The sequence below is a fragment of the Cololabis saira genome, chromosome 14, assembly GCF_033807715.1.
Source record: "Cololabis saira isolate AMF1-May2022 chromosome 14, fColSai1.1, whole genome shotgun sequence".
In the NCBI taxonomy this organism is placed as follows: domain Eukaryota; kingdom Metazoa; phylum Chordata; class Actinopteri; order Beloniformes; family Belonidae; genus Cololabis; species Cololabis saira.
The window spans coordinates 34,529,221-34,540,218 of record NC_084600.1 but is presented as its reverse complement, the minus strand read 5'-3'; positions in this window follow the sequence as shown (position 1 = coordinate 34,540,218).

Here is a 10,998-nt window from a genome sequence, read left to right as displayed (position 1 = left end):
ATTATTATTATTATTATTATTATTATTATTATTATTATTATTATTATTATTATTATTATTATTATTATTTAATAAGGAAAGGAATATTATGACTGTTCAAGAATGTGGTGCAAATTACATTTTTAAGGATTATTCTTCTGATATGTGCACATACACTTCTGTCTCCACCGACAGGGCTGTAAGAAAGTATTTTTACAATATCAGTCACTGTTATGAACTACACCAAAAGTAAAATGTGTTCAAAAAAGCTCAAAACACTGTCAGAAATTATTGATGATTTGATGATTACCTTTACACAAACACAAACTGTGGTGACGTCAGCAGAGCCACACTTCCCTCACAAACATGCCCATCTACAAAAAAACATGCCCATGTATAGACCAGGTTTTATACAGTCTATGATAAAGATCAGGTTTATAGTCTGTGGTACAGATGTCAATTAGCAAAACAGCTAAATGCTAAAATATTAGTAGTAGTATTAAAACATTTAACTTTTTTACAGACTATGTTGTAATACTACTTTAGTAACTATGTCTACTACATCAGAGTATTTTTACTTTTCATGTTATTGATTTATTTATTATAGTTATTCATTTATTTATTTTTACTTTTAAGATCATGCAGCTAGCATTAGTAATCCTGCATCCACTCCAGAGTCAAAAAGTGCTGGAACGCTTAAATTAAACGTGAAAAAAGAAATGCAATGATTAGAAATTAATCTAAACGCTGAATGTAATTTAAAGCATACAAAGACAACAGAGCAAATACAACCAAACACCGATGAACAGTGTTAATGTATTTGTTTGTTGCCCAAGGACATGTTCATGCTGACTAAGATGTATTGTAATGTATTGTAAGGATCCTTGTGATTGGGGTTGACTGTTGTGTGGTGAATTGCATGTTCTGTCTGTGAATGTCAACAATTTATTTGGTAATGTTCTGTCTGTTATGTTACTGGTCTGTTATGTTCTCTCTCTCCAGTGTGTGTGCTGTTCGTGCTGGTGTGGGTCGTGGCCATAACAACAGACCGTTATTGCCTTGTGGTTTTTTTTCTTCCCCCACTCAACAAAGGCTTCCTGTTGATAGCATTAATCCGTCTGGTACTTTTCAGTACACCAACGTTATAGTATTTTATTTTATTTTATCTTGCTCTCAACAAATATCACAAATATCAGGGAAGGGATATCATTAAAACTTTGTTTTGGTCATCATTCTTATCTTTCAACCTTCTTTCTGCGACTGTCAGGCGAATGATGTTTTGTGAAGTGGCCAATTCATATCTTTTTTGGAAAACAGTTTTACAAAGTGTTTAAGCTCGGACTGACTTTAAGTGTCACAATTTCTGCATAGCTGTTGTTGGAGTATAAACAGACCTGTGTCCTTGTTAAATGACATGCACAATGTTTTCCACCTGACATAATCAATTTTAGATGTATGGATGGATGGCAGGTAATAAACATTTATGTGCACTGTCCTCACAATCTGCTCACCAGTAAGGGGCATACTTTATTATCAACATAATCCATCTGTTGCCAATGCACACTGCCTGTAAAGTGATTATCATGAAACGAGGAAAATATGGACTGAATTTTAAAAAGGAAGTCAGTAAATAAAGTGCACGATAGGGGGGCAAAAGATCATCATAGAACAATGCAGACTCAAGATACATAACAATATATGAGAGAGTGACATTTTGGTTTATTTACTGGTGTATCTATAGAAATATTAGCATAGAATTTGAGGGAATAGGATATGTGGTGCAGACTCATGGGAAATATTAACAGAAAATTAGCATTTCAATAGAGACGATAGAATGCTGGAATATTTTCTCATTTGCGCTGTCTTTGTTGTTGAAAGAGATTCTTGCTGTCCACAATACACTGAATACTAAGCATTATCTGTGATGTAGAATATTTGTGACAGGAAAACAATCTCACCAGGTTGGTTCATTTTGTGCCAGGTGAGGATAATGCACTGGAAATCTTCTAACCTGGGTGGCCAATGGTGAAGAAATCACACTGGTCAACTAATTGTTGGTTTAATTTGTTTGCCCGGTCCAAATGAAGACATTTTGGTTAATAAAGATATTCAGACAACTTGTGTAGCCTGAAGGCCCTTCATAGTTGTTCCCTAGCAACCTTGAGAAATGAGGAGGTCTGGCTTCCCACCAATGTTTAAGGAGGAACTTCTTTGCCGCTCAGATATTATGTTTTGTCATGCAGACCATTAAAGCACAAGAAAAGCCTTGAAACAACTAAACAGTGAAATCTGTTCATCAGGATCCAACTGTTAACCATAAATCCCACCACTGAACTCAACGATCTGCTGCTAAAAATGGAACGATCTCATGGTTTTCTCATCTGATTGATTACATTCTGATTTATAAACTAGAGCAAAGGTTAAGATGCTTTTGACTGCATAAGAATTTGTTAACTCATTATTGTAAAGTTAAGGTTGCAAAGCTACCGCTGCATGGCATTTACCTTTGTGTTCTTATGTGAAGCACTTTGAGAGTGTTCTCTGTGAAAAGTGCTATATAAATACATTTTAGTTACCTACTTACTTACAGTTGAAGCAAAAGCAATAACCCAGTAATTTTGACAAATTTGTACTCTACAAAAGAACATCCATCAGACACTTAAATAAATTGAACAGATAATAATCTGCATATAAATCTATAAATAAAGCATTTTTGGAGATCTAATAAGTATCAAGAGGATTTTGGCATTGGCCTAAATGTTTATCATAGTGTTCATGTGAGGTAGTTGGTAGTAGTAGTTGATGAAACAACAGAGACTGTTGGATGTCTTAATCATCTATTTTAATCGAAAGTTGGACTTTAAAATGTCAGAAACTAGAAATTGACACGCCTCATTACTGTGAGTCGTGCGTTGAGCATCTCTGCCTTTGCAGGGCTTCGTTGAAATCAAACTCGAAGATTTAGCAACTGTATCTGGCTGTTTAATCACACTTAATCATTCTCGTGACAATTTCCCTGGGAGAGTATAGACTGAAGCCCTCTCAGTCCATTTGTCTATTGTGAGAATGTAGGTCACGCTCAGGCAAACGGGTCGGCTGCACCTCCTTTCTACAACCTGGAATGAAAAATATGTTTCTTTATGTAATGCATGAAACATTTGCACCATCTATTTTCTATGAATGAGATTGCATTAGCAGCAAATATTAGGAAACATGAATAACAATGAATAGTTAACACTGAGCGTTTGTTTAGTCAGTTAGTTAGTGATTGGACCATAAAGCCTTTTTAATCAGCTGTGAAGCATTTTTATAGCTTACTTGTCTTGGTGAAGAAATTATTTTGTTGTTGTCTGTGTGCTTGCTCTGTGGAGGAAAAGGTGACCCTGTGTGTGTCTGCCAGCAACTGGACAAAAGCCTGGCTCCTGCCAAAATAGACAAGAAAAGATTACTGCCGCTGTGCACAGGTGCTTTTAATAGAAAGGGCAACAAAATGCTAGCATTGCTCTCCGTGTCATTAACTTACAGTGAGATAGTGGTGTTTCTCTATCTCAGTCACTTTAATACCAACCTTCCTTTTAGGAATTATATATTGTGAAGATTTTATAGTATATAGACAGATACTAGAACAGTGACATTCAGAGCTAATCTGTTATGTGTTACTGTGGATTAAAAAAAAGGCTTAGATGTTAAAATGGGATAAAATTTCATGAAAAGTTCATGAAAGCAAAACATTGAACAAAAATGACCTTCTCAAAGACTTCTCTGACCAACCTGTTTAATGGCATATAATGGACTACCGACAGTGGAAAAATGTCAGTCTTAGTTTCAATGGATCTCAGGGTTGCATTTGATACAGTTGACCTCAATATTTTACTCAAACGACTCGATAACCGGGCAGTTATTTCTGGAATTGTACTAAACTGGTTCGTAATATACCTAGAGAACAGGAAGTACTTGTGTCAATAGTTAATTTTACATCTGAGAATCTAAGAATTACATGTGGTGTTCCCCAATGATCCATCCTGGGACCTCTTCTGTTTAATTACATTTTGTTAACTAGAGCAGTGTTTTCCAACCCTGGTCCTTGCGACACGCGTGTTTTAGATGCTACCCTGCTTCAGCACACTGTGATACAAGTAGTTGTGTCATGACTCATCAACAGAGTTGTGTAGACCTTGATGACAAGCTAATGAGGACCATTGATTAGAATCAGGTGTGTTGATGCAGGGAAACATCTGAAACATGCAGGACAGGGGGCCCCGAGGTTCAGGATTGGGAAACACTGAACTAGAGAGACAACAACTTTGCAAATAAAGCTCATTCTGATTCAGCCATATTTCTTGCTGCATTTACAGAGCTTGTGGGTTAAAGTTTATCGAGTTTGCTATCCTCTTTTTCATGTTTAGTTTAGAGAAGTCACTCAGCCCACTATACTCCAGTTACTAGTAACCCCACCAGTATGACCCATTTCGTCTCCATAGATGCCTGCTGCTGGTGGAGAGACTGTCAGTCTGGCTGTTGGAGTGGTAGCATGATGGAGGCATCAACACGTGCAGCAGATATCAGCACTAATGAGGAACGAACGTTTAAACCTTTAAGATGGTACAAGCTAATTGTCTCATTAAAGCTGCAGTGTCATGCACCTGCCAGGGTGATGGTGGTAATTAAATCACACAGTTGGCTGGGTGAGTTTTTGGACAACCAGTCATAACTGTGGATCATTGGTGGTCCACAGTGGTGGGCAATGGGGTTCTCAGTGGCAGTAAGATCATTTAAACTGATTAAAATACACAAAATCTGAGCATCATTAGACATGAATTGACCATCCACTAAACCCCACTTGTTTATCCTCTCATGTTTAGTCTTTCCATGTCATGAATACTGAATTTGTGTACACTGAAACGTGCAATATAAACGAAAATGCCATCCCCATTTCCTCTGAATATTTTATTGCTACATTGTTTTTGCTGGTACATTTACAGAGATGGTAATTAATGTGATCTCTCTCAGATACACACAGAGGGTGCATATTTTAATGATGTTACAAAGACTTCTCAAAATGTTAACAATTCAGGAGTATGAGTAAATCTTAAGATGCGCAGAACTAATGCAAGTCTATGCTGTGGATTACAGCGAGCGGCAAGTAGTTATTCATCGCTGATGCAACATGAAGGATTTTTGTGGCAACACATTTCCTCAGCATGTGTCAAAGAGAAATTAAAAGAGAGGGGTAGTGAACAATCTTCAGCGGCAACAAAGTGTCAGAGGCTGAAAACAATATTAAATGTTTTAATAACTGCAGTTCTTTCTGCACATGTTCCAGCAGCAAGAGGCTGGGAAAGATGCCTCTGGGCTGCAGTGTAACAAAATTGAAAAAACTAGATAAATAAAGGAATATATATAAGGAGACTGGAGCTTGATGGTTAGTTTTGCAGCCTTTTATTGTACAAGCCGACTTGCGTTTTGATAACTGCCTTTGCACAGTCAAAGGCTGCAAAACTAAACAGATAGTTCCAGTCTTCTTTTTTATTTCTTGAATATAAGATTAAATGTGATAACACTCAGGAGCTGTTAAAGCACATATACAAAGTGTGTAGGTTGTAGCTGCATGGCTGTGCATTTTTATCTAAATCTAAATTGAGACTATGAGCTCTCCACATGTAAAAAGGCTTGGTTGAGCTCCTTCCTTTGTCTGAGTCACCATTAAGACGTGTGGTGGTGGAATATTGAAGACATGTGGGATGAAGCTTCATCTTTATACGATTTCCTGATATATGAAAAACCAATAAACATGGGCACAGAGCATAAAAGTGGCTAACACATCTAAATAATTTCAGACAGAGTGGTTTTATTCCAGTACTCTTTCTCAAGATGATATTTTCTTAGATAATTTACTTTAAGTCTTCTTCTTTGTGTTGTTGTTTTTCTTTTCCATTGATATAGCTCTGTGGCTTTGGGTTATTTATCCAAATCTTATGTTCCACTAATGTTGGTGTGAGGGTGCTGAAAGTTGCAGAAAGAGCATGAGAAGTAATCTTGGTTGTTTTTTTATTTTTCTCAAATCTTTTCCAATAGCTTTTTTTGTTTCATTGTTGTTTTCATTATTAATTGCTATTTCTTGACACAAACATTCACACAAGATGATTTGCTATATTTCTGAAGGTCAGTGTTCTTTTCTTTTTTTTTTAGTGAGGGACGAAGGAGCAGCCTGAACCTCCTCTCTATCGACAGCAGATGGGGATGGAGATCAGATGGGAATCGGTACCCTGCTGTTGTCATGGTTTCAGGTATCCGGGAGAACAATGCTAATTGGCAGAAGGAAAAAGAAGGAGGAGAAAAGGTGCTGGATCTTTTTTCTTTCTTTTCTTTTTTAGTGCTAAACCTGCTCCGACTGTTGTAATCTGACCTATTATATTCACGTATGATTACTCCAACCGGCTTAACTGGATGAAGGAAAGAAAGAAGAAATCCTCTTTTTTGTGTGTTTGTTTTGTTTCTTTTCGTATTGATTTGAATATCCTGTGTGTCCTCGAAAACATTCACCTATGATAAGGAAGAAAGATTCATGTGAGGGAAAAAATAAAAAATAAAAAATAAATAAACTGAGCAGGCAGTGATCCCAAAATGAAAATCCTGGCTTTTGTAGTCAGTCTGCCTCTCTCCTCCTGTCTCCAGTTGATCATGTGAACAATCACCTCATTGCCTCACAATGCACCACTGATGTACTGTTGCATACGCCTGATAAGCTACGTTATACAACCGCTGGCTGATATTTTTAAGGACTGGCTCTGAGGTTATCGTTGTCCTCTTCTTTGAAAGTGCAAACAGGATTATCTATCAACTTTCCATAACAACCCATTCATCATCCTTTTCTCTGCCACTTCACACATGATACTTGTGTGTGTGTGTGTGTGTGTGTGTGGGTGTGTGTGTGTGTGTGTGTGTGTGTGTGTGTGTGTGTGTGTGTGTGTGTGTGTGTGTGTGTGTGTGTGTGTGTGTGTGTGTGTGTGTGTGAAAGCATTGTTTACAAAAGGCCTCTGTCCTTTCATCCTGCCGACAGCTTTGCACTGGCATCAAACATGCAGCCTGCATCTGCTTTCATCCAGACCTCCTTGGGGCTCACGATGAATTTAAATTAGAGAGTGAACAGCAGAAGTTACACAGTTTGTTTTTAAAGCCAAGGCAAAGTGCAAACGGAGGCTAAAGCCAGTTGATAGATTGTGCCAATTTTATTGATGGTAGTTAAAGAGATGAATCAGTGTCATGTTAAAGCCACCACTACCCTTAGAAGACAAAGCTTTTCCTGAAGTGCAACAGATGTACAAGATATCTACTCCAGTTTTGCATCAAAATGTGCAAATTTACAGCGCAAACCGCATTAGATTCATATTAAAACCTATCAAACTTTGGGATGCCAGTGTTTATTGTGGGAGATATACACGGCAATATTGGGTGATGGAGACTTTAAGCATGCATTAAAGTTGTGAGAATCTCTTAAAATCCAAGCCCAGTTCTCTTTTTACTCCCAAGTAACTGAACAATGACTAAATATCAGAGGAATCAACACCAAAAATAATCTACCATCACTTGGCGAAAGCTCTGTATTTGACCAATGAACCCAACTTCTCCATCTCTTGAAACTCAAGTGAAGTGGATTCATTAAAAGGCTAAAAAAAAGAATAGGATTTGAAAAAATGTGCCTTACATTGGCCTTTTACTTTACTGTCACATTTTTCTTTAGGCAGAAACCACAAAAACTACCTCAAGGAGACAAAGGTTTGATGGACAAACTGAAATCATCCACAAGAGGTAAAAACAGGCTGCCTGTGTTTGGAGGTCAAGGCAGGTTGACAACTGATGATTACAGAACAATCAATGAAATGTTAATGTGGAAAACAAGGATCCACACGACGCTCATCATGATCTATAATCGGCTACAGGGTTACTGTCTAGAGACTTGAAACCTGAAACTGTGGAGCCTTGTCACGAGTCAAGGGGGAGGTGGAAAACAGTGTTGGTAGGTGTGCTGTAAACCAGTATTTCAGCGAGACATTATTAGATAAGCAGAAAATGAAAGGAAAACAGATCTCATATTTGAGGTCTGAGAAGTATGATGCTTAAAATCCCCATTTAAAAGCTTTTTCACTGTTTCACAACCTGCAATATGCATCATCCTCTGTGGGGCTGTGAGATAACAAGTTTGACTTCTTTACCTCTCTAAAATAGAAACACTGATAAATGGCTCATGTTTCTACTCTGATTTAAGATGGAGAACATGATGTTTGTGGCTAGGTAAAGACCGTGGCCGTGATAAATGAGCAAATTGTATTTCTATTTCTTGAAGCACTTTTAGATAAAGTCGTATATGTGAAATAGGAGCACTTTTCTAGATGTTTGTGCAAAGAGTTTTGTGACTGATGTATGTGCACAAACTTCCCCTGTTGAAGGGCAGTTTTGTTTCAGAGAAATACATGTCAGGGATGTTTAAAACACAGTTTTACTTATTACGAATTAACTAAAACCAACTGGATGCAAACAGAATTAAAGTAGGAAGATTTAAAAAAAATTGTAAGTTTATTTTTCAGAAACAGCGAGCAGCCAACTCTATTTGGCTTCTCCTGAAACAAGCAGGACTTTTGATGTAACTCTTGCTGTTATTGATCTTTATTAAATGTTATAAGCTTTACTTTTTCCTGTCTTGCAATTTGGACTTGAGCAGGGTCACAATTTGCAACCATGTTACACCCACACTACTAAAAAATATCAACTAGCACTTGACTTTAGCCTCATATTAAGATATTTGATTTAATAATAAATGAGAAATCCAATGAAAAAGCAAATTGTTGATGAGTCTTAACATAGTCTTCCATCCTCATAACTTCCCAAACATGCAGCAGTGCCCTTCTCTCTTAAGATAGTGTATATATATATGTATTCTCTAGCTTTAATTGGATTTAACTAATTTATTTTATTTTATTTTTTACTCTACCTTGAGAGATATAGTCTGGTTTGTGCAAACAAAGTCAAATTCCTCGTTTGTTTACACAAACCTGGTGAACAAAGATGATTCTAATAACTTTTACAATAATCTTAAAAAGGGAGCGAGGCCTATTCAAGGTGGTTTAATACTATCCATGTCACAATGGAGCGATTCATCTTTTAAACTCACCGAGCAAATCAACATGAAATACTGAACACGAGCCTGTCTGGACCTGATCAGACCTGGTTTGATCTGTTCACAGTGAGCAAAACACCCAAAAACACTGTAAAACTTGTGCAACCTGACTACTCAGTCCTTATTTATGTAATTCTAAAGATTATATTAGTTCATATTTATATTATAGCATTAAATGACAGTTTTGCCCCATAGATAATATAAAGTAAAATACAAAAATCCACAAAGAAAAACAAGTTTGTAGCATTATTTAATAGATTTGGGGTGCTTTGATATGATAGAGTGATAACTGGTTAACCTTTATCTATAACTCATGACTGTTACTAAAACATGATACTTATGTGTACAACATAGACCTGCTGACTTAGTTATACTTTAACTCTTGGTGTGTCCAATAAACAAAACGGTGACATCATGGTCATACTGTGAACGTCACATGATGCCTCCAGGTACTGGGATGATGATGTACAATATTCTGTCTGAATGTGTTGATACGGTCGCTGTTCAGTCAGCCAATCACAGCGCAGAGGAAGGAGTTCGGTGAACCAATCACGGAGCTGCATCCGGGGCTCTCCGGCTCGGTTTGTATCGGGCGCCTCTGCTGAGTCAAGCAGTCAAGCGGGAGTCAACGAGAGTAGAGCGGAAGTGCGAATGATCATTCACCTAAGAAAGACCCTAAATTTGAGATTGTTTTTTTTTTTTTTTTTTAACATAAACCCATAATAAAAAAAAAAGTATAAAGTTTTAAACCAGGGTCTGTATTCCTTTTGAAGGAAGAGTTCACTTTTCATTAACAGGTTCACTTTGAGGAAGTTTTTTCATTGGGCAGATTGATTTTCTAAATTTTTTTTCTTGCGAGTCTTTAAAACATCTCCCTAAAAACAGTCATATTGCAGATTAAATAATAGTTTAACAAATGTATAGATCATATAATGGGAACCTCCTACTTCTATAGTTTAGAAATGGGGGATTCCCATTGTAGTCAGTCGTTGGTACTTTTGAGATACTGTATTCGTATACACAAAGCTATATAGACCTCAGTACCATCCTAATAAAATAATAATAATAAATAATGTTTAATACTAAATTAAAAGATAAATGTATTCAACAAGATGCTAAATGTTTTATTTAGCATCTGTTAAAATCGAATGGGGGTGTTTTTAATTTTAATTAAAAAGTTAAAATGCAATACTTTTTCTTTTTATGACCCACAAATCTGACAATAAAACCTTGTAAAGAATTTTTTTGCTTGTAATAAGAAGATACATCTTGTCCCACTGGCAGATTTTTCTACTTATTTCAAGTGAAAACGGTCAAAATCATCCCCCCTGTAAAACTGCCATCCCCCCTTTCCATCCCTTATGTCATTTCATCAATGAATGTGGTTTTACTGCTATTTCAACATTTTGAGTCATCACCAGAAAAATAACACCAGAAAAATTACTTATTTGACAATTTTCACCTGTTTCAAGTAAATTTTCACTTGAAATAAGTAGAAAAATCTGACAGTGGGACAAGATTTATCTTCTTATTACAAGCATAAAAACCTTGTTCCACTGGCAGATTTTTCTACTTATTTCAAGTAAAAATCTACTTGAAACAGGTGAAAATTGTTGTTTTTTCCAGTGATGAGTCTTGTTTTAAGTGTAATAAGATTTTTTTTTACTAAAATGAGACATTTTAACTAGAAATAGGACAAATATTCTTGTTACGATTTTGAGTTTTTGCAGTGATCCATTTTACTTATCCTGTGAAGGACAGAGGCGTATTGATAAGTTCAGATAACTTTATTTTTGTGTTTTGATGTATTTGATATTTAAAGCTTACAGAGGCTGCATTTAACT